The following is a 10,250-nucleotide window of genomic DNA, read 5'->3' as shown; positions in this document are numbered from 1 at the left end:
CCGGAAATCAAATGGAAGCATCGTTGCTTAATTAAGTGAGGTTCCGTAACATTCCGTAAGTCAAAAAGGGGATGATTATGTAATCCGCAAGGTTCCGTAACATTACGAAAAGAAAACAAGTATCGTTACGAAATTCGTAAGTTTCCGTAACTTTACGAAAAAAGAAACACCAAAAAAAAAGCAGAGGGGGTGTACTTAGTAAAAATGGGGGTGCAAATAGCACCCAGGCCCACTTGGGCCCTCCAGAATATTCCTCCAGAAGGCTGTTGCTTCTAGAGGAAGCAACCTGGCTCGCCTGGACGAGCTGGGCGGCAAGAATCTCCCCTATTTTGCTATAAATAGGGGAGGAAGTGAAGAAGAAAAGGGTTCAGCCCCTTAGGCACTTCCCTCTCTTTCGAATTTGCTTGGAAAAATTGTTTCCGTGAAGAAAATCTAAGCCGAGGCGCTTCCAAAACGTTTCCGTAACGTTTTCCGTGAGGAATTTCGCAAAGGTTTCGACCGTTCTTCGACGTTCTTCATTCGTTCTTCGATCTTCAACGGGTAAGTACCTCGAACCAAGCTTTTCGATTCATTCTATGTACCCATGGTGGTCCACATTGTGTTTCGTGTATTTTTATTCTCATTTCATTTACTTTTTATACCCCCTTTTGACGTGCTTAAGCCATTTTACTTAAGTCATTTCTCGCTTAACTTAAAAATAAAATAAATTTCCACCGAACGTTTGAATTGTATTATCCGTTAACTTCGGTTAAAATGAATTCCGACCGTTCGGTCGTGCCGTAACCACGTTGGAAATCAAAAAGAGGTATAATAATCAAAAAATGTCTTTTTAGTAAAAATAAAGCGGAAAATCAATCGGACGTTTTCTCTTTGGGATTTCTCATTCTTAATTGAATTGACTAATAACTAAAGTGAAATTAAGGATAAAATCAACTCGCCTAGTCAAGCTCGTCCACAAAAATAGGTTTTTGAAGTTTGTCATTTCAATTTCTTACTAAGTAAAATGGATCATTATCAAGGTCCAACGCCTTAGAATGATCATCTTTTAAGTAAAAAAAAAGAATCACTTGATAAAAAAAAACTACGTAGGTCTGATTTCCTCATCGCAATTGAGGATATGTAGGAGCAAAAGCCCTGCTTTTGTCGACCACCCCAAGAGATCGTTAATGGTCCAATGCCTTAACGTTTCTCTCCTTTCAAAAACAAGAGATCGTTAATGGTCCAACGCCTTAACGTTTCTCTCCTTTCAAAATCAAAAGACCGTTTAATGGTCCAACACCTTAAATGACCTTTTGTTCAATAAAAACATATTTTGCAAAAAAGACAAAAACAACTTAACCAAACACTTTGTTCCGAAAGAACTACGTAGGTCTGATTTCCTCATCGCAAATTGAGGAATACGTAGGAGCAAAGGGAAACACCCTTGTCGACCACAAAAAAGGAGAAAATATAAAAAGGGTATAAAGGATATAAGGACACAAAAGGGAACATAAAAATCAAAGTCATGTTTGCACATTCGATTAAAGGCTGCCGTCCTTTGGGACGGACGTGTGGGGTGCTAATACCTTCCCCGTGCGTAAATACAACTCCCGAACCTTTCACTTAAAAGTTCGTAGATCGCGTCTTTTCCGGTTTTTCCGACGTTTTCCTCAAATAAACGTTGGTGGCGACTCCGCGCGTATTCCTTTCGTGGAACACGCATCCCGCGAGTCACGCGTCGCCCTCCCGCAGAAGGGTAGGTTGCGACAGTTGGCGACTCCGCTGGGGACTGTTTTTAGAGAGTTAGGCCATTTAATCTTGTGCAATGTTTTACCGTGACTTACCCCTTTGTTGGTTTCCCTTCATTATGTTCTTGTGTATATAAACTCTTTGTTGCTTTTAGTGCGTTTTAAAATGTATGCATGAAGTAAATATTTATTCATTTGATGCACACAAACACTAACACTATTTGCACACACGGTGAGTTGAAAAAGGGCCCTATACCCGGGTTCATGGGAACATAAGGAGTGGAGGTTAATCCGTGATCATGCTAGGTCTCCGACTTGCTTGATTACAGTGAACCCTCATCTAGAGTTTTTCTCTTTGAAAACATATTGTTGCTAGTAGTCCCTACTGCTGCAATATGTTCTTTGAAGAGAATGATACCTCTAGAAACTATCAAAAGAGATATGACTACCTTGGGGGTTATCACTAAATGCCTAGTTAGTTCTCTCCCTTATAGGTCCCTTAAATAGGGGCACGGAGCAAACACGCTGCGTGCCATTTTTCACACTGCCATGCATAAGTATCATATACCTTTTTGCTTATGTTCAGTGAATATTGTCATACTATGTACATTCCCGCATTGCGTCTTTTGCATATGCATCGCATATGGGTTCTATCTTGATCCCCTCTGTAAACAAACCAACGGAGGGTCCGTGTCACCTTCTTAAAAACGTATGTTGGGGCACTTTGCTACCCCTAGACGTTGTATCTAAGAAGGAGACAATTCCTCGGGCCCCTGCATTCCTAGATTGCATCTGTGTCATATGCATTTCTTCAAGCATTCATCCATTCCACCCATGATAGATGTCGGAGTTTTGATTCGCACTAGATTTTATTTCACTTTAGTAAAACATGGGATCAAGTCAAAAGCCTTCGCTTAAAAAGAGGTTCTATCAAGTCAAAATCAAGAGCTTAGAGGTCACTAGTTTACGAGAGTTGGGGCAATTAATGGGTCAACTTCAACGGGAAGCCTTCCGCAAAGCCTATGGTAAGATTTGGGACCTAGCTAGGGTAGAAGTCTCCATGGAACCGATTGCGTCCCTTTCCCAGTATTATGACCAGCCGTTGAGGTGCTTCATCTTTGGGGACTTCCAGCTATCACCAATGGTGGAAGAATTTGAAGAAATCCTGGGATGCCCACCGGGAGGAAGGAAGCCATATCTTTTCTCTGGGTTCTATCCCTCCACGACAAGAGTTGCCAAGGTAGTGAAAATCTCATCACAAGAGTTGGACCATGTAAAGCAAAACAGAAATGGAGTAGTTGGAGTACAAAGGAAGTGTTTGGAGGAAAGGGCAAAGGCCTTGGCAAAATCAAGGCGAATAGGCTTCTTTTATTGACATCTTGGCGCTTTTGATCTTTGGAGGTGTCCTCTTTCCAAATATGGAAGGGTTAGTGGACCTAGCAGTGATTGACACTTTCCTCGCCTTTCATCATGGCAAGGAAAGCCCGGTCGTCGCCATTTTGGCCATGCATGACATGTTCGATCAGAGATGTGAAAAGAGCGGCGCAAGAATTGTTTGTTGTACACCGGCTCTCTATGTGTGGCTGGTTTCGCACCTTTTTCTCCAAGAAGGTAGGCTCTTCTATCCGCTACAAGGTCACCGCTCGTGCGTCGAAAAAAAGAAAGACGAATTGGGACCAACTCTTGGCTAGCATAGAGGGGAGTCTGTTAATTGGTTCCCTCGCTAGAAGGAAGGAAGAATCAGGATTCTATCTTCATGCGAAGGATGTCCAAATGTTCCCTTGATGGAACAAGGGGTTGTATTAATTATAATCCCGTCCTCGCCATAAGACAACTTGGCTACCTCATGAGAGGAGTGCCATCAGACGAAAGCATCATGCCTTTCATCGCACGGGGTTTCAGTGACCACAACGCGAGGGTACTCCAAGGAGTTCGCAAGGCATGGGATGCGGCGTGAAGAAAGGACGGAGAGCTTAGGGGAAGCAGTAATGGGATCATCGGCGGCTATCATAAGTGGCTGAGAGTCCGGACACAAGGATTGGATTGGCTCCCAAATCTAAAGACTGTGAGAGACAATGAGGTTAAAGCTTCGGAAGAAAGTGATGAGGTACAAGCCCTAAAGGCAGAGCTTGAAAGAGCCCAGGTAGTCGAAGAGAAGTTCAAGTCCATAACCATCAAAGTCTGAAAAGAGTATGATGAACTAAGGGACGTCAATATGGCCACCGCTGAAGCCTTGGAACGAGAAACCAAGAAGGCCCGAAAGGAAGAACACGACCAAGGCAAAGTTTTGAGGGGCTTTATAGGGCAGCAATAGTGAGCTCAATCTCCGAAGAGGTGAAAGGAATCATCATGGGTCAAAGGCATGATCTTGAAGGACGAGCTAAAAGCTTGCCTCAGGTCGAAAAGAAATTTGTCCCAACAGTTAAGCGAGACTGAAGGGAATATGTGGGCCATCATCGATGAGTGAAAAGAGAAGCTAAATCTAGCGGCGACTCACGAGCAAAGGCTAGAGGATGAGTACGCCAAGATATCAGCAGAAAGGGAAGCAAGGGAAAGGGTAATTGATTCATTGCACCAAGAGGCAACAATGAGGATGGACCGATTTGCTCTTACTTTGAACAGGAGTCAAGAACTTCCCCGATTGTTAGCCAAGGCCAAAGCAATGGCGGACACCTACTCCGCCCCCGAGGAGATCCACAGACTTCTCAGCTATTGTCAGCATATGATAGACTTAATGGACCATATGATTAGAAACCGCTAGGAAGTTTGTATTGTCGCTCAGATCTTGACTAGTTATAACTTTTTGAATAAGATGAATTTATCCCACATTTTTACTCCAAAAATCAGTGCGAATCAAGTCACTCCCGCATTTTATCTCTAGCATGCATTGTATGTTGGTCTCGTCCTTTGTCACGGGAAGCCGGAAGGTCCATATCACCTTCTTAACTGTACACATAGGGCATTGCGCCCCCAAATGCGCAAGTAAGAAGAGATAATTTTCCGGGCTCTCGTGTCCGTAAAATGCGTTCATATCATGCATCGCATAAGCATCTCTTCATAACATCATAATGAACATATCGTTCCAGCAATTTGTCCGTTATCATATTTCAGCCTCACATTTTGCATGAGTCATGGCATCATCATGCATATGCGTTCAACAAACTTTTTGATCTGCAAAATTGCATACCATTTGTTTTCATGTTTGCTCATCCTTGCGTTTTCCTCTACAAAACAAAAACAAAAAAGGGGAAGCGTGAAACTTCACACTACATTCTTAGTTGCATGTGTTAGGCACCATGAGCCAACCATGTTGGGATCATAAACCCATTTCTAAAAAAAAAAAAAACACAACAACAAAACAAAATAATTGAACATGGTACCTAATGCATGGTTAACTAGGAAATGGTGTTTCTTCGGGCATCTCAATTTCATAATTACATTTTCCATGCATAGCTTAAAGTATGCCCGAGTCATTCATCCCTATGAGACGTTGTTGAAGTATTGGCGATCAGAATTGCCATTCCTTGGATTATAGGGTTGAACCAAGCTCCCGCTTTTACGAAAAGGTTCATCGAGTCAAGTTGAAGCATGGAAGTGACCATCTTGCAAAAATTGGGGCAAAAGATGGATCGTGTTACATCATTGTTTCGTCTACTGCCAAACACGTTTAGGATTGTCGATATCCTTGTTACTTCCAGCTTCACCTTGACAAAGATGTCATGGACCATGTTGAAAATTTAAATTGATTCAACCCCATGTCCTGCGTAAAAATTCGCAATACTTCAACTATGCATCATTCGCATACATTCATACTTTTCATTGGTTGCATTGCTCATTACATTCTTTCCTTGAAAAAAAATAAAATAATAAATAAAAAAATAAAATAAAATAAAATGAACTTAATCATTGTTATAAAAAAGAAAAGGACACGCTTTACGGCGCCCTTACCGAACTCGTGCTAGAATTAGAGTAATGGGTGAAGCAGAGGAGGTGCAAGAGAAGATGAAGGCCAACATGGAGGCCATGAAAGAGCAAATGGCCACAAGGATGGAGGCCATGATGAGCATGAAGAAGATAATGGAAGCCAATGCGGTTATAGTTGCCGCTACTAGCGCTGTCGCTAAGGTGAACCCGATGCTCCCATCTGGCCTCAAGCAAATGAATCATCCAACCTCAAATATGGTAGGCAAAGATTTGGGAAGTATGGATGACCCCATGATGTGCAAATTCAAAACAAGCACGCCTTCCCGCCATATGGCTTGCCTCCCAAACTATACACCACCCAATGTGGCGTACATTCCCGATGGGGATTTCAATAACTCCACTCCCATACTCATTAAGAGCCAACAACCTCAATCTGATCATGCACATGTCTCTCGACCCATGGAGGAGACGCATGAAATTCCCCACCACGATCTAGCCGACTTCGAGCCTTGCCTCGGATATGCCGCTGAAGGGCAAGCAGTTGGTGGGGTACCCCTGCAAAACACTTTGGAGGGCCCTCAGTATCATCCACAACCACAACCCTCACGTTCCACAACAAGTAAAAACCCTCGTGCTATGGCAGAAATGGAAAAGTTGGATCATTTAGAGGAAAGGCTCAGGGCCATTGAAGGAGGTGAAGATTATGCCTTTGCTAACCTAAAAGAGTTGTTCCTAGAACCCAATATCATCACCCCTCCCAAGTTCAAGGTGTTGGACTTTGACAAGTACAAGGGGACTACTTGCCCCAAGAACCATCTAAAGATGTATTGTCAGAAGATGGGGGAATACGCAAAAGATGAGGAATTGCTGATACATTCCTTCCAAGAAAGTCTTACTAGGACAACTGTCGCCTGGTAGACTAACTTAGGAACCTTCCTGAGTCCATACTTGGAAGGACCTAATGGTTGCCTTTGTTAGGCAGTATCAGTACAATTTTGATATGGTTCCGGATAGGATGCAACTACAGAACATGTGCAAAAAGGGAAACGATAATCGTGATGGTAGACACATTATCGGTACTCTACTATGAAAAGATGGTGGGCTACGCACCCTCAAAAGCTTTGCGGATTTGGTCTTCGCCAGTGAAAGGATCGATGTGGGTCCGAAAAGAGGCAAATTTGATCATCCTACTAGGACGACTGAGAAAACTGGGGCAAATGAAGAGGGTGAGAAAGAGGGAGAAACCCATGCTATGACTGCCATTCCTATACGGCCAAGTTTCCCACCAACCCAACAATGTCATTACTCAGCCAATAACAAAACTCCTCCTGACCCACTGCCCAGTTATCCACAAAGGCCATCCCAAAATCAACCACAAAGCCTGTCTACCGCACTTCCAATGACAAAGACCACCTTTAGCACAAACCAAAAAAACACCAACAAAAAGGAATTTTGCAGCAAAAAGCCTGTAGGGTTCATCCCAAATTCCGTTGTCATATGCTAAACTTGATCCCATATCCACTCAATAATTCAATGGTAGCCATAACCTCAACCAAGGTTCCTCAACCTCCATTTTTCTGAGGATACGACTCGAACGCAACATGTGCTTATCGTGGAGGAGCCCAGGGGCATTCCATTGAGCATTGTATGACCCCGAAGCATAAAGTGTGAAGTCTAATTGATACGGGCTGGCTGAAATTTGAGGAGAATCGCTTGTTGAATCATAACATTGACAAGCAACACCATACATGGGGCAATTCTGGAAGCTGTTATTATGACTCATCAGGATTTTCAAGTTTATGTCATAAACCACAGTTACAATGCTAAATGATATGGATAAAATGGACATCCTTGTCTCTCTCATCCTCTCACGAACACATCTTCGCTTATTCAACTTCCATCGGAATGTGAGTGTAAGCCATTGGTCTGTTTGCTCAAGCAACATGCGCTCCTGAGTGTTGACTTCCAAGACTGTTCAATTAGAGATTACTCATCATGCACGTTGGTGGGGGTGTCGTAAAACGACGAGTAAAGTAAAAAAAAAAAACAAACAAAACAAAAAACAAAAAAAAAAGAAGAGAGGGCATTTGATTGACTGTGTTTTCAAGTAAAAATATAGACGTTCACGTGACCTCATTTTTGTGTCTTCTTAGAGAAGCGAGTTGTCAAGAATAGGATGTTGGACAAATGGCCTCAGTTATCTTAAGAAAGGGGGGGTTGAATTAAGATGCAAAGACTATTCCCCAATTGAACTATCACTCTTTCTTTTTGGATTAACAATGCACCCTTAACATGAATTACTCAAAAGACAATTCAAAATAAACTTCTTTAAAGCAAAAGATAAATAGCAATAAATAAAAGAAGTTTAAAGGAAGAGAGGAATGCAAACTTGATTTATACTGGTTCGGCCACTTCCCGCGCCTACGTCCAGTCCTCAAGCAACCCACTTGAGATTTTCCACTCTCTTTGTAAAACTCCTTTTACAAAGTCTGAACTACACAGGGATAACCCTTCCCTTGTGCTCAAGAATCCCCTACACCAAGAGACCCACGGTCTCTTAATCCCTTTTCAGAAATAAGAAGAAGAGAAGAAGAGGTCTCTCTTAAAAGAGGTAGATTGTAAAATGAAGATCAATCAAAATTGAAGATGCAAGTGGTTGACCAAGGAATCTTTTTGAGAGGATAAGACATTTCAGTTCAGAAAAACTCTTGATCTTTCGAGAGGATAAAACTGTTTGGGCAATGAAAACTCTCTTTAAAACATTTGAATGGCCGTTCATAAAACATTTGAATAGATATGTCTCTTGGAAATTATTTTCTGAAAATCCCCTCTGGTAATCAATTACAAGACTTATGTAATCGATTACAGGTTTTAAAAATTTGAATTAAAACTTTTTTAACTGCTGGTAATCGATTACCAGAGAGCAAATCTCAATTTGAAATGATAGAATTCTTTGGTCAAACCTTTTGTTTGTTTTCAATTTGGAAACTTCTTCCTAAAGATTCTAAGAGATCAAACTTGATCATATATCTTGACTTTCTTGGATTCTTGTCTTGAATAAAACTTAGAAGCACTTGATCCTTTAGCATCATCAAGACATCAAAACATCTTGCTTAATCCATCAAAAAAATCCTTCAACTATTTCTCGTCCTTGGAAAAATTCTTTTTGCAAGAATCAACTGCTTCTTTCATTCTTCCTCACTACAAGGCTATGAAAACAAGACAACGATTGGTACCTCAAAGCCTTACACTGGGGCAATGAGAGGCATCGTGCATGAGCCTCAAGTGAACCTAGGGGCAGATTAGAAGTTCTCACCCAATAGGTTCCCTCCTACAAGGTCATGACGAAAGACAACGATTGGTACCTCAAAGCCTTACACTGGGGCAATGAGGGGCACCGTGCATGAGCCTCAAGTGAACATAGGGTCCGATCAAAAGTTCTCACCCATCGATGTTTTTAACAAAAAAGGGGGACAAACCCTAGGATTTCAATTGATTGATCAAACATCAAACGACTCCATTGCCGTCACTCCAAAATGGTCAAATGACTAAATCAAACAGAACATACACTCTGAGGGAGTTACCGGAGAGATTTGCAAAAAGATAGGATGAGGTTGCATGAATTATCACCTCTTTCAAAAGGACAGTCAATCTGTGTTTTCCAAAAAAAAAATAATAATAATAATAATAAAAAAAATAAATCAAAATCAAAATCACAAAACAAGGAAAGAATGACATGAACATTGTACAAACTTTCCATTTCATTGCATTATTTCATATGAAGTCCGCATTTACCAAATTTCACAACAAAGGTTGCATGCATTTGCATCCCTAAAAATCATGTTAACTACATAGATTCCCTACATCTAAATGTCCAAATCTTGTGGATTTGGGATGACCGGCCCTCTCGATGAGTCGATCTCTTGCTTTCTCATAAGGGTGGACCCTTGGGTACTTGTACCTATCACGTTTAGAGGACTACACGTCCTCGCCTTGAGAGGACTACACGTCCTCACCATCAGAGGGCTGCACGCCCTCACCTCTAGAGGACTACATGTCCTCGCCTTGAGAGGGCTACACGCCCTCACCTTGGGTACTAGTTACCCTCACCTTTAGAGGACCACATGTCCTCACCTTCAGAGGACTGCATGTCCTCACCTTCGTAGGGCTACACGCCGTCACCTTCAGAGGACTGCATGTCCTCACCTTCGTAGGGCTACACGCCCTCACCTTGAGAGGACTACACGTCCTCACCATCAGAGGGCTGCACGCCCTCACCTTGAGAGGACTACATGTCCTTGCCTTGAGAGGGCTACACGCCCTCACCTTGGGTACTAGTTACCCTCACTGTCAGAGGACTATGCATCCTCACCTTGAGAGGACTACACGTCCTCGCCATCAGAGGGCTGCACGCCCTCACCTTTAGAGGGCTACACGTCCTCGCCATCAGAGGGCTACACGTCCTCGCCTTGAGAGGACTACACGTCCTCGCCTTGAGAGGGCTGCACGCCCTCACCTTTAGAGGGCTACGTGTCCTCATTTTCAGTGTGCTCCACATCCACACCTTAAGAGAATTTAAGGTCCTCTGCCCTTAAATGC

The sequence above is a fragment of the Glycine soja genome, chromosome 4 (genome assembly GCF_004193775.1).
Source record: "Glycine soja cultivar W05 chromosome 4, ASM419377v2, whole genome shotgun sequence".
In the NCBI taxonomy this organism is placed as follows: domain Eukaryota; kingdom Viridiplantae; phylum Streptophyta; class Magnoliopsida; order Fabales; family Fabaceae; genus Glycine; species Glycine soja.
Note: the sequence above shows the minus strand (reverse complement) of the source record.